This window comes from Sturnus vulgaris, chromosome 1 (assembly GCF_052056855.1).
Source record: "Sturnus vulgaris isolate bStuVul1 chromosome 1, bStuVul1.hap1, whole genome shotgun sequence".
Classification (NCBI taxonomy): domain Eukaryota; kingdom Metazoa; phylum Chordata; class Aves; order Passeriformes; family Sturnidae; genus Sturnus; species Sturnus vulgaris.
In genome coordinates this window covers 152,060,937-152,079,304 of record NC_142243.1, presented here as the reverse complement: position 1 = coordinate 152,079,304, position 18,368 = coordinate 152,060,937, and the positions used below count along the sequence as shown (strand labels likewise).

The following is an 18,368-nucleotide window of genomic DNA, read 5'->3' as shown; positions in this document are numbered from 1 at the left end:
TTAAAGAGTCATAATAATGCAACTTCTGTCTGAGGTTCTCAACAAGGCTTGTTCAGAGGCTTTGGAACATGGGAAGTTTTATCCCCAGCACATCTGTGGGAGTTGCAAGTTTCAGATAAAATCTCCAGTTCATCAGCAAATTGTTGTCAAAACTTTTGTATTTAAAGCAAATATGCTCCATATTTTAGTACTTTGATGACCTAATGAGGAGCAACTTTAAGGAAAAATGATCCATCACTGTTGCCTGTGTTAATTATTGAAACTGAAATGACCCCAAACTCCATTATTTGTGTACTCTTTTAAGTGTTTTTCTTTCAAGCATGTTGACCACCCTCAACTCATATGTTAAAACCTGTGAGCACTTTGTTTATAGATGAGAAGATTAAAAATCGTTTGAAGTAGTTTGTTGTAAGTATGTCCAACTTTAGCCATAGTCAGCTACCTCTGAAATCAAGCTTACCTGGCCTCAGTTCTTCAAGGGATTCAAAGATTTGGCAGCTTTTTTTTTGTGAGATTGATGGGATTTGGCCATGATTGCCCTGGGCTCACCAGTAAAACCAGTGGTTAATGTCAGGTGTGTGCTGTGAGCTCAGGCTGGTCACTTCTTAGCTCTGCAGAGTGGCTTTGACAATCAGCAGGTTTGTAACCCGGGCTCTATGGGGGAGAAATCTTCCTTTGGCACTTCTGCATAGGACCATGGCCTTGAGGATGAAAAACATGTTTTTCTTTTCCCTGTAACTTTGGTTTGCTTATTTTAATTCTCTTTATGCCAAATTCCACTGTTTGCTTAGTAAAAGGGGCTTTTTGAATCATAGAACTGTGCCTGGCATTCCTGCCTGAATTGTGATCTTTGATGCACTGGTTGAAAAACATGAACATAGCACTGATTTCCAATAAAATCTCCTGTGGAGTTGCTTATTTCTCAGGCTGCTGATTAATTCAGTTAAAGAGTCCCAGTTACTTGAGTTTTCAGCCAAAACTCTGTGATATTCTCTGCTTCATAGCTGCAAAAGCTTTTGAAGCACAGTCTGTTAACTGATGGTGTTGTACATTGTAATTTTCCACACTGAACAAAGCAGGGAAAGGGAGGTCCTGTGGGATATTGAATACTTGGTTTGCCACCATTTATATATGATATTTCCTAGTGAAAAGTTCAGTTTTGCAGAAGTTTACTTAACTTTTTTTGTTTATTTTTTCTCAATCCTAAATTGCTAATGAATATTGTCTCTTTTGTATAACACACTATGTCCATGTGGCAGCTGTAACTTACTACAGAGATTATTGAAAAGGACATTTTGGTTAAATGCCTGATTTTACTTGAAAACAAAAGCAAAAATTGGAAATTAAAGACAGTGGAGACATTTTAGCTTCTTTCAGTTAACCATAATTTTGAATATTCAGCAGTTGAATGTTTGGCATTGTTGTAGCCAGGTAACCCTCCCTGCAGCTCCTGCACTCCCTCCAGACTCTGTACCGTGGCAATACAGGATGATTTTTTCTTTAATAATGTGTGGGATGGAGGAGGAATTAAGAGATTGTTATTATTGTTTGGTAGGTGGGAGTAATAAGGAGCTGCTGAAATGTTTGGACAGCTCCCTGATGTGTGTGCCCTGTACATGCCCTTAGACAATGTGACACACTCTCTTTTGGACTTAAATTCTCTTTCAGTGCCAGAATAGATTTCTTCAATTCTTACAGGCATGGAAATATGTTAAGAGTTTAAAATGCTGTAAAATTGCAGTATCAGCTGGATTTTTTTTTTCTGTTAATCATTACACTGTTTGTATTTATCACTTGGCTTTGCTTTCAGTTTTGTTTTTCCATATGTTAAGAATAACTTGTGTTTTAATACGAACTCTTTACTACTGCCCATCATTGTGACGTAGCCTTTGCATAAATTGGCTAAAAATTTGGCTTAGTTTTATGCAGTAAAATTGATTCTATGATTATTCAAGGATTTTGCTATATTGATGGTCACATTGAAGGGTTTACTTTATTATAAGTACTCACAGTGAAACATGAATGAATATTTAACATGGTTTTGATTAAAAAAATGACTGGCTCTTATTCAAATTTGTAGAAGCTGTACTCCAACATTCTTTTAAAAATTGGCATATTTAATTCATATAAGAGTTAATATTACATCTCTAGAATTATGAAAGCATATTGAAATAATTTTTCATGTAAATTTGACAATCTTGTCCTTTTTCATTAAATACAAGGCAAAGAGTAGAATCAAAAGTTGGTGACATTGAAATTTTGGTCTGAGGGTAAGAAGTTACTTTTGAAATTTGTCATAAGAGGGGGGAAAACGTCATCTATAGTGAATAAATTGTTTTGATTTCATATAATTAAATGAATGGGGAAGGGAAAAATATTTAAGACATGAGGAATCATAGAAAAGAAAATACTTCAAAGGCTGGAGTGAGAGTTCGTAATGCATTGTTAAAATTGATTTTAAGATTTAGGACATCTCTGTAAAATGAAGTTGTCTGTTAGGCAGGTGAGTAAATCACACATAATTGAAAAGCATCATCTTGCTCAACACCACCAGGTTCAATGTTCTCTAAAATTTATGACATATTTTCTTTTTGTGGCTGGGCAACAAACCCAAAGTAGGCATAGCTGTGGTTTTAAGGTGAATACATTAATATCCTCAAATCAAGGAAGCAGAGCCTGCAGAGTTTAATGAGGAGAACAAACCTCCCCAAGTTGTGTGCCATGCAGGCTCCATGGCTGGGGCTGGAAATGATGTGGTGGAGTTATCTGTACCTGCTGCCTGTGCAGGATTTTCCCAATCTTTATTTGATTTATGCCACTGACTTCGCAAGCAAGCAAAATCCTGGGACTGAACATGTAACCAGTTTTGATGGTGCTTTTCTGCTTTCCATAGCAAAATTACCTTAGGTACAAATGTGTGAACAAGATTTTATTGAACTTGAAGTAGACTGAGTTTGAAATAGGCTCCTGATTGACCCTGGAACAGGCTGGGCTTGGGATATTCCAGCATTCAATGAGAAGTTCCCCTGAAACAAGAGGCTTCTGACACTTTGAATGCTGTAAACAATTTTCACAACAGAAACTTATTTTGAATTCTCCTACATAAAGCAAAATAAACATTACTTCCTTCACTGCCTGAGAGCACCAGGTATAGAAATCTTTTTTCTGATGACCCTCATGTGTATAAAAGGGAAGATTTATTGGAGAAAATTGCTTTAGGAATTTAGAACTGTAGACACTGAAAAGTGCTGGAGGTTTTAATATATCAAGCAAATGCTTTTCTTTCTCCATAGCAACTAACTGAATAACTGAAAATCAATGATTATACATGAATGCTAGTATACCAACAGTAGTGTTCCAAGAAACATGCATTTGTCAAGCTTCACCATGGAAAAAGTCCAGAAATAGCTTTTTGCTTTCATTCACTCTTTTATTTCATTCACCCATGTCATTAATTCTTCCCTTCATTAAAAAAAGAAAGTGAATTTCAATACAGTTTTAATGTTTCAGTGTACTTGGATGCCTTTCCACAATGCAGTGCATTTTATTTCCTTGTATGTGATTACAGGAGAACTAAAATCACTGCTGCTGGATGCTGCTCAGGTTAGAAATAAGAAAAGAGATGGGCAGTAGACAAAATCTTGATTATTTACTTATTGGTAGAAAATGCTATTGTTGTGGGCCCACAATAAATTCTGTGCCTACTTGCAGCATGTAGGAATATTGTACTTAGGGAAAACTAAAAAACTCAAAAGTGAAGGTGGTGTTAAATTGTCTCTCAGAGGTAGCTGGAATCAATAGAAGATGTTGATTTAAAAGTCTTTTGAAGTGTTTTATGAACTTACAGTTCATGACAGCTTTGTTTGGAAGTTCAGTCTGGTTAAGTTTCACAAAGCATCTTATGGAAGCATTACTTTAAAAATAAATTATCTTAATAATTAAGTGTATGTTTTAGAGAGCACCAAATCATAATCAGTTTTCATAGCTTTATGTTTTGTGGCTATTAACATTAATTACTGAAGGTACACAGCCATGTTATTTTGTAGTTTGCAGCCTAACCTTAGACAATAATTAAATATTTCTTTCCATAATTCATGTGATTAAGGGATTTCAGCAAAGTGAGATCACTGCATCCCAAATACACAGGAAAATATTTTGTAGTGTCTACCAGTGAGTAAATGACACACCCCTAAGCTTGTTTTGGATGTCTCCTGCACAATCTTGTCCCCATGATCTTTGTTCAAATGAGCCAGATCTCTGCACACACACCATTATTCAGAGTTTGGTTTTAGCCAGGGCAGTCCTACAGTGCTGCTCTCCCCCATATTTGAAATTCCAGGGCTGTCTTGGATGTGTTTCAAAGACTGAACTTAATGGGGAACTGTAAGGAATTAGTTTTACTTTCTCTTTTAATAAACAAACCCCTCCTGGGCCCTAGACAGGATATAATATATATATAATATATAATATAGATGCAGGCTTGGAGATGCAAAGAGATCAGCAGGGTAAATAAGGGCCTGCCCTTGAGAAAAATGGTGAATGTTACTGTGCTCATTCACCAAACTAAAATATTCTGCAATTATTTCTATTTTATGGTAGCCTGGCCATTGTCATCACTGGAAAGATGAAACCAAGAGCATTAGCCAGGAAATCTCAAGAGTAAGCTCTCTGTAAGGTAGAAAATCAGTCTGATTCACAGGACGACCAAAACTGAGAAACAATCTGGTCATAAATGGATTTTGCAAGGTAACTGACCTTTATCATCCATTTAGAAAAATCTTCAGGTTTTTCATTTTTATTTTTAAGATCCAAGAGAGGTGGGAACGCTTTCATATCATAGCAGCTTGTGTGCAGGCTGTTTGGGAGGATATTTTGGCAATGTCAAACAAGCAACATGCTTTAATTCCTGGGAAGTGTTGAGGGTAATACTCAAAAAAAATGGACTAACTTGATGGAACTGGGGCATCTGGCACAGGAATAATGGTCTCTCATGTCAAAACACAGTATTGTGTGGTGTGTTTTGAAGCAGCTGTTGTTTCTAATTCCTACCCAAGCTTTGGTTACTCAAAACTGAAAAGAAAAGCTCGTACAGAAAAGGTTTCAGATACAACAAGATCGGTAATGATTTCAAAAGGAAGATTCTAAGAATAAAGAGAGCACCCTGAAGTGAAAATAAATCAGCGAAAGCTCTTAGGAATGGCCTGAGAGAGGTTGTGTGAGTGCCAGTGCTTACTTCATATCAGATTTCTGAAGGAACTGGCAGCTGGAGCTTCAGATCCAGCACTTCTAACGAAGCAATGAGAAGAGTGGGAGGAAAAATGGGCTAATAAATACTAATGGAGAAGTCTAAGTACTGGTCTAGAATCATCTACAGATATTTTGGGCAACCTGTTCTACAGTCTCACCACCCTCCTTGTGAAGAATTGTTTCCTTGAGTCCTATCTAAACCTGCCCTCTTCAGTTTAAAACCCTTTCCCCTCATCCTGTCACTGCAGGTCATGGTCAAAAGTCTCCTTCTGTTTTTTACAATATTTCAATAATCTCAAAAACCATATGCCATAAGTGAAATTAATAAAATGTAGTTCAAAAAAGGTGTTTATCTGTTCTGAGACAACACAGAAATCTGCTACAAATTCACCTGTCTGAAGTGGTTGGAAATGATTTAATTAGGTGTTATTCTGAGCTACCAGAGTAATTCAGCTGTGAAGAAAGGAGTAGGTGACATTTGTCCAAACCTCTAATGAAACTTCTTACCAGAAGAGCTCAAATCAAACCAGAAAAAGAAAATGTGAAGTTTTGGAGGTGATCTAGGAATGAAGACTATCAGCAGGTTTAGACTCTAAAGATATTACACTGAATAAAATTTGATCAATTCTGCAAAGTTGAGAAAATCTGGGGAGTGAGTTCTGTGTTCACTATTTAGAACATCTACAGTCTGCTTGCTTTGAGTTGCAGTATGTCTTGAGACGCATTTTTTTTAATTAGCAAAATTAGAAGTTGATTGTTCTCCAGGAATCCATCAGAGGACCAGAAGAGCAGAAAAATTGCTGAAGTAGGGCAGCTTTTGGCATAGGAGAATAGATGGGTTTCAGCACAATGTTAGGGGTTTTAGAATAACGTTACAGTAGAAATACTGGTGGAAAGTACCAAAAATGGTGCTTAATCAGATACAAAAAAGAGAAAAAGAAACAGGGCATTATGGAAGAAGGAAAATGAACTCAGTTTGATCAGGCACATGTGTCTAACACATTTTTTGTGTTGAGTAAGTAACTATGTTCAATATGTAATTTACAAAACCATTATATTTTAAAGAAAAAGAAAAAAAAAAGAGCAGCCATGCCTTATTTACTTCTTTATAGGAGTATTCCTTATGACATTTCAGTTAAGTCATAACAGGTGATTGAGAAACAGCATAATGATGATAAATTGTCATGCAGTTATGAAAGGTACTTCATTTTCTAGGTATTGTTCGAAGTAAATTGAATAATAGATTAAATGAACATCCAAATTAAAAAATGAAAAGCTACTGTAATAATGATGACAATGGGTTAGATGTTCTAAAAGAGCTGTGTGAAGATAATTGTAAGGAAGAAGATTGAAAAGACAAAAATGCTGTCTTGTAAGGTAGTTGGTGAAAAACTATCAGTGAATTTGCAGGGAAATAGATTTCTGTTACTTTGATGAACACAAATGATACCATTTGAATAAAAGTTTAGAAAAAAATATGTTTCAGCTTGTGGACAACTTAAAAAAATGGAAATTAGATCAGAAGATGTATGTATTAACAAGAGAAGCAAGAAAAACTCTTTGATCAGGCAAGATTTTAATTGCCCAGCAATTAAATGAACTGTACAGTTAAGTGTGTAGAGAATGAGAAATGGAAAATATGCTAATTGTAGTGGAGTGTACTCTGAACAGCCTGTGTGGGTCAGGTTTTACATGAGATTGATTTGGGGCAATAAACAGCTTTCCTTCTCTGGCTGATGACATTTCTCAGCTTCTGTTGTATTTCACTTGGAAAAAAACAATGCACATGCCTGGAACTGAAAGGCAGGAATGCTGTAAATGAAAGCATTTCCCTCACTGGCCATGCTGTGCTTGGGATCAGCTCCTTTCTCACCAAGGAAATTTGTCATTTGACTGAACCATGATGTCTGCTCAGTAGAAGTGCTCATGTACTCTGCTGTAGTTTGAAGTTTGTACTTAATCAAGATAAATTGAATATTTCATTATTACTTTGTAATACTAAAAGCAATTTTTCCCAAATATTTCCACACGTTCTTCCCCCACCTCATGTGTTTGGACTCAGTGGTTAAGGCCAGCGTGACCTTCCAGCAGCAGAAGTTCTCCAGATGTTTTGAAGGGAGGGAAGTCGGCTTCATTTTCATTGTTCTTTCTGAAGTAGTCCTTTACTTCATCAAGGAAGCAGAAGTGAATTAACAACTGCAAAGAACATAAATCCAGCTCAATAAGCCTTGTAATTCTGAAATTAATGGCTTCCAACTGTCAAAACCTCAGCAGTACAAACAGAAACCAGAGCAGACAGATTTGTATGAAGAAACATATGCTTTGACTGAAGTGCTCTCTTTCATGTCCTCTCATTTTCTCCTTTTCAGTCTCTCTCAAATTTGACATCTAGCTGTCTATTTTTTTCCTCCATTTTGTGATTTTTCTTAGCCTATTGCGTCTCCCCATTGTCCCTTCAGTAAAACAATATCAGAACTAGATATTACTTTTGTGTTTTTTATTTTCTAACCCAGACCTTTGGATTAAGAAACTTAATAAATTTAATTAAAATAATAAAACTTAATTTCATTTGGTTGATTTGAATAATTAATTGATTTGATTTTACAAAAGAAGCCAATGAAACGGAAAATCTTTTCTGAGCTGTAATTCTGTGTATTTATTCATAATGTATACTCAATAGGGAACTTGGACTTTATATTTAATGTCCTTACTAAGCAGAAATTCAGGGTCACTTTAGGAACATTCTCATAACCTATGGATATCTTAGAAAAAGTTACAGAAGGAGAAGAGACATTTTTTCCATCTCAGAATATAAAAGGGAAGCCGAGCAAATGCATTCTGTAGGATGGCTTTGTACAAAAGGCCTTTTATCAAATGATACTCAAGTTGGTTTTTATTACTCATTATATTTTGCATAGTATCATATGAAGTTGTGGCTCAATAATACCAGACACGTACAGAGCTGTTACAGAATTTCTATATCAAGGCCAGACACATGAGATGAAATAGGGAACAGTCATTTAAAAATGTTAGGCTATGGAAAGGGTAAAGTGTCTCAGCAGTATTTGGAATTATGGGGAGAAGTAATTGGTTGCCTCATGTGAAAACTTCAGGAAAGAAAAAAGGCAGCAGGAGCAATCCTCAATAATTAAAAGAAGTGTCAAAGGATAATTACATTTCTGTGCTTTGATAAAGAGTCAACTGTCAGTTTTCTGAGTGAAAGATGGGGTTGAGTTGTTCAAGTCAAAGGAAAAACCCAGGTATTAAAAGTGTTGGAGACCATAAATCAGAAACTCCAGAGCAGAAGCAGGTGCCTCCAGCCCCTCAGATGGTTCTGGTGGGAAGCCTCCCATCCGAGCTCCCAGCTGTGGGAGCATTTAGTCAATTTGTTTTAGCAGGATGTGAAGCCTCAGAGCTGCTCTGATGCTGCTCACAAGCTGCAGACCTGCTGGGGTGCAGGCAGCAGCCCAGACCTGGCTGGAGCTCAGGCTGAATAAAACATGACTTTGCACCTCTGCTTTGGGCCACTTGCAACCTTTCTCTGAAATGAGACGTATTTATAGCTCCTTCCTTGTGCCCAGTAATTGAGAACCAGGCATAAATCCCCCAAAACAGGAGCTGACCCCACAGGGATGGGTGTCCACACTGCCTTAACTCCCAGCAGCTGTATCACCTCTCTTTTCACTTCCAGGAAGAAAACGTCCAGGTTTATCTCACTAACAAAATAGCCAAAGAGCAGTTGTGAAGCATAGAAAATAAAAAGAGTGAGAAATGTTATCTCAGGTCTGAGCCTGGGATGGGTAAGGTCAGTGAGCAGCTGCCAGTTGGAGTGAGCAACTTGAACTTTAGCCTGGTAGAGTCAAAATGACCTCTTCTGTTTTCCTAGCAACTATAATTTTGTATGTATTTTTGCTGGATCAACGGGAGAGTTTCTGAACATCTGTTCCTAATGAAGGTATTAATCAGCAATGCGTTCACCATTCACTAATTATGAACTGTTTTTGTTCAACATTTCAGCTGTTTTTGAAGGAGATGATTTCTGCTCATGGGTACTTAGTAGATTGTGCTTTGTCTGCATATTGCTTTAAATTAATCTCATAACATGAAATATACATCTTCATGTTATTTAATTCAGTAGACTGCAGAAGGTGTCTCAATATAATTTGGTTTGGAGAGCCTTTTGTAAACTTATTGAGCTCCGTCTGAGATCCTTGCTGCAAATAGGAATTTCGAGATTAAATTTATTTGTGACTCATTTCCAGCTCTTTTGTTCTCATGTCAATATTGTTCTTTAGTTTAAATAGCTTTTCTCGGTCTCTGATGTTTGCCTTTTATCACTCTTGCTCTTTCTTTTGTGCATTTTGAGACAGCAGTCAGGGCTAACTCTCCCAGTCTCTTTGATAGCAGAGGATTTTTTTTTATTTTTTTTTTTTTTTATTTCTCACCCCACAATTATCTCAGTAGCCTTTGTCTGTGTCTGGTGTAAAGTGTGTTTTTTGTTTTCTTAGATCTACTTGACAAGCTTAGATCTTCAGTAGCATTATTCCTGACATGGATCCTTAATGATCCATCTTAAAGTGAATCTATGCTATCATTTCCAAGGCTCTGTGTCCTTCATTAACCACCAAGTTATAGTGAATATTTAGTATTTCACAGAACATGATGTAAGCTGTTGAAACCAGAATTGCCTGTCTTACAAGCAGGAGTTTGAAACAGGCAATGATGGACTAAATCCAGCTTGTTAAACCTTCTGGCTCATGCTAAAGTTTATGAATTAAGAACAGTGTGAGAGTTGTTGGTGCCTGGCTCCAGCACAGTGTTTAAGTTGCTGCTGTGTCTCTCTGGTGTACCTTTGGTAGGATCTTGAATGTTTAAGATGGATAATAATGTAGTCTCTGATTAAATACGGAATAATTAAACCACCAAAATCATTGGAAGTTAATTTTGATTAGATTTTAAATTTCAGGTACTCAGCACCATGACCAGTGTAGTGTAATAGTAGTGTAGTAATAGCAGTGTAATAAAGCAATATCAGCCTTACACGCTGGAAATGTAACAGTTACTCAAAGAGTCAAGTGAATTTCAAGTTTATGTTCACTTTCATTACACAGTAACTGCATTTTGGGAAGGTTGTAGTGCAGTTGTTTGGAGTCAGTAATACTCAGAAATGCCTGCAGAACAAATAGATGCTCCACGAAGGTAGGAAACATTCTGGAATGACAAAGAGGCAGTACAGGACTGTTTGCTGGTGAGGAATGGCTTTTGTGGCTGTGGCAGTACAGGGTTTTGTACCTCTGAGAATGCTGTGCATGAATCAGACAAGTAAAAATGAGCAGAAGGGAGCAGGACTGTGACATGAAGTGATACACATCTGATAGGGGAGGCAGCTCGTAATAGAGGCTGGCGATGATAATCTGGAAGCTGTTCTTCAGAAGGCACAGTGGCAGATAATGAAACTCTTCTGTTATTTTGAGACAGTAAAAAAATCCAGCTACTTGTTCATCATTCAGAATTAACCTTCACAAACCCTTCTGTTAGTGTAATAAATAATTTTTTAGGCTATGTATTGAGTGAAATTACAAACAGCTCTGACATACGGTATGGCATCATTCTTAATCCTTCTTGTTCTCATTTAAAGTGTCTTTTGTATTCCTCTGGTGCTGGCAACTTGGTAATAATCCAGTCATTTTACCTAATTTATGTAAAATACCACAGATGGCATTTACCTCTGCCATTCAACTGGAGTTTCAGACTGTGGAGCTGTTTGTTTGCCAAAGTGCCATAATCATCAGCAAACCTTGAGTTAAGTTGGATATTTTGATGGCATGAATTCAGCAGAAAATTGTTACACGTCTAAATTTAAAGGTGAAGGGACCAAAAAACTGCAGAAAACCAGAGATGTCATTTAGCCCAGGAACTCCATTTTATTCAGATTTACTGGCCTGTAGATTCTAAAACATTGCTCCTTTGGACTTTTGAAGCAGGCTGGCTGTCATCAGTTATCTCACACTATAGTTTACTCCTCTAATTAGAACCTCACTGTATTCTGTATGGATTGTGGACATCTCCATGGCACAGGTTCCAAATGTGACCCTTGACTGTTCAGTTATTGTCTTTCTTCCCAGAAGTTCATGCCAAGAGCATTCATGTTTACTCCCAGTATACCATTAGGTAATACTGTTGGCTAGTCCTATTTATACATAAACATGCAGTTAATTGAGTTTTTGAACCACCTTTGAGAAGAAGCTTTAAACTGACATAATACGGTGGTGACTCATGTGCCTTTCCAGCCATACAAAAATCTAGAGGGGAGGCTCTGTGAAGAGTTTTTCTGAGATAACACTGGTGAAACAAGAGATACATGTGCAGCTTCAAATATTTCCAGTGCTAAAGTTTCCACTGGCCCTGAGCATTTCACTAGAAATTGAATTTGAGTACGTGGTATGTGGAAATTAATAGCACATTACAACTACCTTTATAAGCAGTGATTATCCAGACTTTAATTTCATTACTTCATGTTCTGATGGCAAACTGAATTTATTAAAGTTTGCAAACACTGGAATAAACACAAGTAAATATTTTACTCTGTAAAATTTCACTTGTATGTGATAATGTCTAGGAGAAAAGTCATTGGGAATTCTTTCTGTTTTGAAGCAGGGAATAAAATCAATCCAAATAATCTTGTTATTCATTAGGTAGCTCACTCGTGCTCCATTACAAATTATAAATGATATGATGGGAAGACTCATCATTGTTAGTGAAATTTGAGTATCAGCAAGTGAGTTAATAGATACAAGTAAAAAATGAGCTAAAATCAGCATAAAATGCCTTGAAACTTTTGAAAACGGTATGGTGAAAATCAGAATTGGATACCTCATGCTGCCTAAAAATGAAAGTTACCAAGATCTACCTGGAGAGCTGTTTCCTGATTTTTCCATTCCCATACTCCATTCAAGCTAGGTGTAATTGCCAAGACTAGAGAACATCTATTTTCTTCACCCCTGAAAATGGGTGATTTTTGAATGTACAGATAAATTCATTCTGTAATATCCTTAAGATGTCAGAAATAGCTGCAGACTTCTTTCTTTCAACTCCTGTTAACAGAGAAACCTTTTTCTATAGATATATAATTTTATATATAACATTTTATATACATATATACATACATTTGTGTCTCTCTCTCTCTCTCTCTCTCTCTCTCTCTCTCTCTCTCTCTCTATATATATATATATATATATATATATAAAACATCCAGTCAAGACATTATAAACAGATTCAGATAAAACCCCAGCTGAAATCCTCTCCCCATTTTGGAGGTTGAAAATCTTAGGCTTTTGTGGGAAATCCTGGGAAGTCAGAAGGATGGTGCTGTCAGTAGAAATACATTGTTCTTTCTCCTCTGCCCCTGTCCTCTCCTTTTCAGTCTCCTGCGTCTGGAGGCCTCTCACTGAAGAGAAATCATGTTTGTGATTTGGAAGAAGTGTGGATTAAAATATTGTAGGTGCTGTTGAATGCCTGAAAGCACCAACGACACGAGGAAATTTATACTTTTCCCTGCTAATTGTTGAAAAATATGAAGCCTTGATTGGTATGCAATTAGAAGTGTAACATTCTGTTAAACATATCACACAGCATATGGCATGTTAGTAGCAAATCCTCTAATGTAAAATGGGAAAAAAGTATACAGTTCTTCATATTAGCAATTTTTGCAGGCAATCAAAATTTGCCATTTGTCTAAATGTCAGAGGGGGAAAAGCCATCCTTAGTTATTTTGATAATCTAAATTTGGTTTATGTTTGATAAAATTTCTGTTCTTCAACAGTAAACAAATATAAAAGAGGAAAACCCAGAATACAGTTAAATGTACCGTTGCTTTGAGTAGTTACTCAGATCTGTGACTTTCATAAAAAAAATAATTTGAATAACATTACCACATCTGGTTTAATTCAAGAAAATTAAAAGTACTGAAGTAAGACCATATTTGCAGAACCTCAGAAAAAAAAAAATCAAAGACCCATGAGTGGAATTCATTGATGGGCAGTCAGATGGTGCACTGGTTTGTCAATTAAAAATATAGAATGGCTCCATGGACAGATGTTCCTGTCCTTAAGAACCTCAGTGGGTTGAAGGCTTGATATTCAATATATCTTCCAATCACCTTCTGTTTGGTGGATGCTTTGGAATGAGATGTTCATGTACATATGGAGGTGCTCCAAGAAATGGCCTTTTAATTGAGGCTGAAGTCTTGCTCCTCTGGGCCCAGGACTGACCAGTGCTTAGGAGCTCATTTGGGAGGTTAATTGTAAGCACTGCTGATTGCTGGCTGGTGTGGCTCATGCAGAGGTGGCTCTGCGGGCCAGCCTAAGATGGGAGCAAGGAAACTGCACCTGGGAATGGAATCGTTTCCTTTTCCCAGTGGATATGCAAACTTACTGCATATCTTCAAATACAATCAATCTCAGAGGAGTTGAATTTCCTTGACTGACTGCACAATCACTACCGTTTGTACCAGTGAAGTTTAAAAATCTCTGAATGCTTCAGACACGTTTTTGTTGAGTATTTGACAAGCTTGTCATCTGATATTTGTAGATGGTCAATTTATCTCACATTTGGCAAGTAATATTTATCTTTTTCCTCGAAGTTGCTTCCTGTTCAGTCTTTCACTGTTGCCATGTTGGGATAACTCATCACTTAAAAAATGTGTCTTATTTCTGCTCTAATTACATTTTGTCTCCAGTCTTCTTTCCATGGCTGGGTATTTGTGAGACATCACTAATGGTGTATTTGCCAGTGTATCTCATGCTGGCTTTATTAAGTATTTTCCCTGACATGGGAAGTGGGATTCCCATTCTGCTGCTCACCTTGTCCTTCCTGGCTTTGTCACCCTCCTGCTTCAGTCCCCAAATGTGACTCCTGCTGCAGCACAGATGAGCCACAGCCCAGCCCTGGCAGGATTTGTGTCTGAAGCCAGGCAGGAATGGGAATTTTTCTACTCTAGCAGAGAACTGATGATTTGTTATGCTCAAGCACTGACATCAGTTTTGTTGTGACTTTGTGCTCCATTTTGACATTGCATTATACAGTCAATTTGGCATCGAACTGGAGAAAATGAGAATAGTAGGAAGCTGATTCCTCAAACTATTAATTTTGTATCAATATCAGCCCTCCAAAACGTTGCATGGAAGGGGGGAGGGAGTTCTTTTTTGTTCTGTTTTACTCACCAAATTACACAGTTACTTCATAAACCTTAAAATCAAGTAAATTTAAAATCAGCTTGTGCTCCAAAGCCTGAGGTTTGGTATCGGCTGTTCCTGTTGTGTGTTGTAGTCACTAATCCTTTTAATGAAGAGCTTTTAGCAGTGAAGAGATTCTATTTATAGTAAAGCCATTAGAGCATAAAGCTCCTCATTGCTATTCTGCAGCATGGAGCTGTAATGTTTGTCAGTGGAGAAATGCTATTTTTAGGTGCAGCATTGAAAACCAAGGCTGAAAGGTCAAGAATCCTCGGGGGGATATGTTCTGCTACATCAGTGCTATCACACAGCTGCTGTTTACTCTCTTATCATGCCTCAGTAATAAGAAGATATTTTTATTGTGACACTGAAGGTATAAAGCATCAAAAGGATTTTGTGCATGAAGTGAATGCTTGGGGAGTGATGTATCCAATCACATTAAATGTTCTGCTTCTTGGGAGGATGATTTTATTTTCCCAAAGACTGTCTCAATACCAATTCTTCAAAAGATTCATTCTAGGAAAGTTGTGGTTTTTAATTTTTTTTTTTATTTTTTTATTAAAGGAGATAAGACCTAATGTGAGCAAAAGACAATCTGCTGGAATAGTGAAGGATTTCAGGCATGCACTTTTCTGCCTGACATCTACACCATTCATTTTCTTAGAAGTGCAGTGCATGAATGAGAGACATAAAATCAACGTGGAGTTTGCCAGAGGAAAAAAGAGCCTGGACATTTCTGTTGGTAATTTGAGGAGCAGAATTGTGGGTGGTGGGTGATTATATCTGGCACAGGACAGCTTGTAGCACACTGGGTAGGTACTCAGTGAGCACAAAAAGACCATGTGGTCCTATTGAAACAAGATATGATAGATGCTATGTGAAAGGGAGAAGGGAGAAAGGAGGGGGGGAAAAAAGGATAATTATAGGAATACAAGTCTGCATAAATTAGCTGAGTCTACAGCGTGGAGGCTTCAGAGGGTTTTCTAATATCTTTATATAAAAATCAGGGGAAAAAAAGATTAATTGCCACATTGAGAAAATTAGAGTTGTATGATCAAAGGGAAGGCAGAGAAGAAATGGCCTGTTGACAGATGGCTTATAAAAATGAAAAGATTTTTCTGAGGATATGAGTTTGGAGGTTTGTGCTGCTTGGGGAGACACAGGCAGTGTCATCACATTTTAATAACAATAAGCTGCTATGTAACCCTTTTTATTCACCAAACATGTAGCATTGGAGAAGTATGAGTACAATAATACACTGATAGGTACACTTTCTTCTCAGGGTATAATGAAATTAATTGCACTTCTCTGAGAATTTATTCAAAGTCTTGCTGCTGAAGGCTCCTATCTTCTGACACATGGAGTCCATTATCCCATACCTTTTAAAACAGTTTCTTTCATATCAGGAAATTATTTAAATTCTTCTCTGTCTCCATACTCAAACTAGTCTTAACACCATCTTTCCCGAGCCTTCTGTATATGCAGTATTTGACTAAATCCATGTGGTTATAACTGATAAATTGTTCCCTCTGCCAGGAAGCAGCACAGAGTGAGCAGACATTAACTGGCAGTTCCTGTCTCAGTACATAAAAAAAACCAAAAAAATTAAAGGATTGTCAAAAAAGAAGGGATCTCAATTCTACATTTTTTTTTTTTCATAATTGAATGAGATTTAGGTAAATGGGAATTGACTGAAGGGAAAGACAGAGGAAGGAGGGTATGGCTTTGTGAGAAGACAGGGCAGTAATGGGTTCTTCCTATCAAAACTGCCAGATGTTGCTTAGTCACATTATCTCTCATCTCTCACTCTTATGTGAAAGAAACTCAGGTGTTCCTGGCTGTGTCACTTCATGGCACAGTGACTTAATTCAACTCACTAAAATAGCAGGAAAAAATAAACCAACACCAAACCAGAAAAAATAAATAATAGTTTCTGGTTTTGAGTGGGATCAGTCTGGGAGGTTGAGTCAGTGTGTCCTGCCCCCCTTGGTGTGGGCATCAATTGTTCATGAATTGTTAATTCATCTTAATTCAGCTTTATCATCATGTGAAACAGGAGCCAGTCAGAGGAACAGGGACAATAGGTGGAGAGAGGCTCATTTGGACTACAAAAGGAATCAGCAGAGAACGTGATAAAAAATGACATAAACTCATAATCCATGATCTTAACATGCAGATTAATAAGTTATTTGTTTATGGCTTTCACATCTATTACAGCTTCATATGTTTGTAGCTTTCACAGCTGTCATACTGTTGATTTGCCAATTTAAATATCCTCATATTTACACAGCCCAGGTGTTTGTGGGAAAAGAGTGACCTAGAATAAAATGAAATAGTGTTTGTTTTCTGTGAAAATGCATATGATTTCGCTGCTCTGGCTGCTAGAGTATTGCTGTGTGTGAGTTTTCCTCCACCTCTCTAGTTAATCTTGATGCTTTTTGTACTCATTAGTCCTGAGCAATCCCATGTTTGCATTCTCCCTTGTTTTCTTAGACGATTTTACTCCTGTTAGGGCTTAGACTGGCTGTAATTACTGTAGTGGTTGTGTCTTTGTTGAAATTTTACAATCACTATGACATCCTTTTGTTTTTTCCCACGTAGTTGCTGTTTTCAGAGTTATCTGCTCACATACCTTTATTAGACAAACATTTCTGAGACAAAGGGATTTTTTAAATTGTTTGTGGTTTTTTTTTTTTTTTTACCATTAGTGGTTTTGGTTAGTAAAAACAAAGGAAGGTCTTTTGGACTTCAGTGGGTGAATGTCCCTGCTTGGCTGTACCTTGGCCTGAAACTGAAGTCTGGTAAATTTAGTATCTATTGACATTCAAATTCGCTTTAAATTTGTAAAATTCAATGCAAGTCAGTCATTAAAACACTTTGTAATCATTAAATTCTCCCCTGAATTTCTTCCTTGTGCAGAGATAGGTTAAAAATAATTGCAGAGTAAAGACATTCCAGCTTGTATTGACATAGAGTCAATGGACATGCAGCAGCTGACAGTTGTCTTTTACTGGTTTACTACTTTAAATACATAGTTTTTGTGGGAGAGTGGAAATGTCAAAGCTGTGTCTGTAGTGAACACAAGAATACTTGCCTATAATTACTGTTTTCTGAATGATTTTCTTTCTCTGAGAGAGGTTTTATCTGTTCTCCTTTCTGCTTTATCTGAGACTTGTATACTCTTGTCTTCATTTGTTTGTTAACCAAGGGGAATTTTTATCTTCTTACTGTCATGTTTTGAGATTTATGTGATTGCCTCTAATTTGGAACTTGGCAAAGCTTATGAAATATGGAAATGATATAGTTCTGACCTAATATACCTACGTTGCATCTTGCAGTGATGCTCTTGGCACGTTTGATGGCCCTGCAAGTCTCTTTATTTGCAGTCTGTCATCACAAAATGGATTTGGCTCCTGGTTACTCTGTAAAAGGATTAACAGTTCCTGACACAGCTGAAGTTCCAGTTTTGGCTTCTTAGTTTAAATTTCATTGCAACATCTGAAGTATCAAGGATTGTTATTGGAGATTAGAGACAGATGGAGTTGTTTTGGGGAGACCAGTGCAAAGCTGTGTATGTACTTCTGAGGGTGTCATCTTTTCAGCTGCACTTTTTTGGCTGTTACAGAGCAGTGTCTGGAGAGTTCAGTTTATCTACTTGAGTTAATCTGTGACTTCAGTTTATTGTATATACCCAGCCTGTGCTGTAGATCCAGTTCAAATTAAAACAAAGTGCAAAGTCTTGGCACTTCACTCCCATCTGAAGCAGCAGTGGTTTGATGGTGGCAATGTTGGGAACACTTTTGCAAAAAAAAGGCTGCAGGCAATGGTTAACATTTTAATTGTCCTGTCCTTTAAATTTGCTCATTTTGGGAGTCTTGTCAATGCTAA

At 37.1% G+C, this 18,368-nt stretch overlaps 1 protein-coding gene across 3 annotated transcripts in view; it reads left to right on the top strand.

The window, feature by feature from the left end:
- Positions 1 to 18,368, top strand: part of TRAPPC9 (trafficking protein particle complex subunit 9) — a 447,339-nt gene that overhangs the window by 216,469 nt on the left and 212,502 nt on the right. The window lies entirely within an intron of this gene.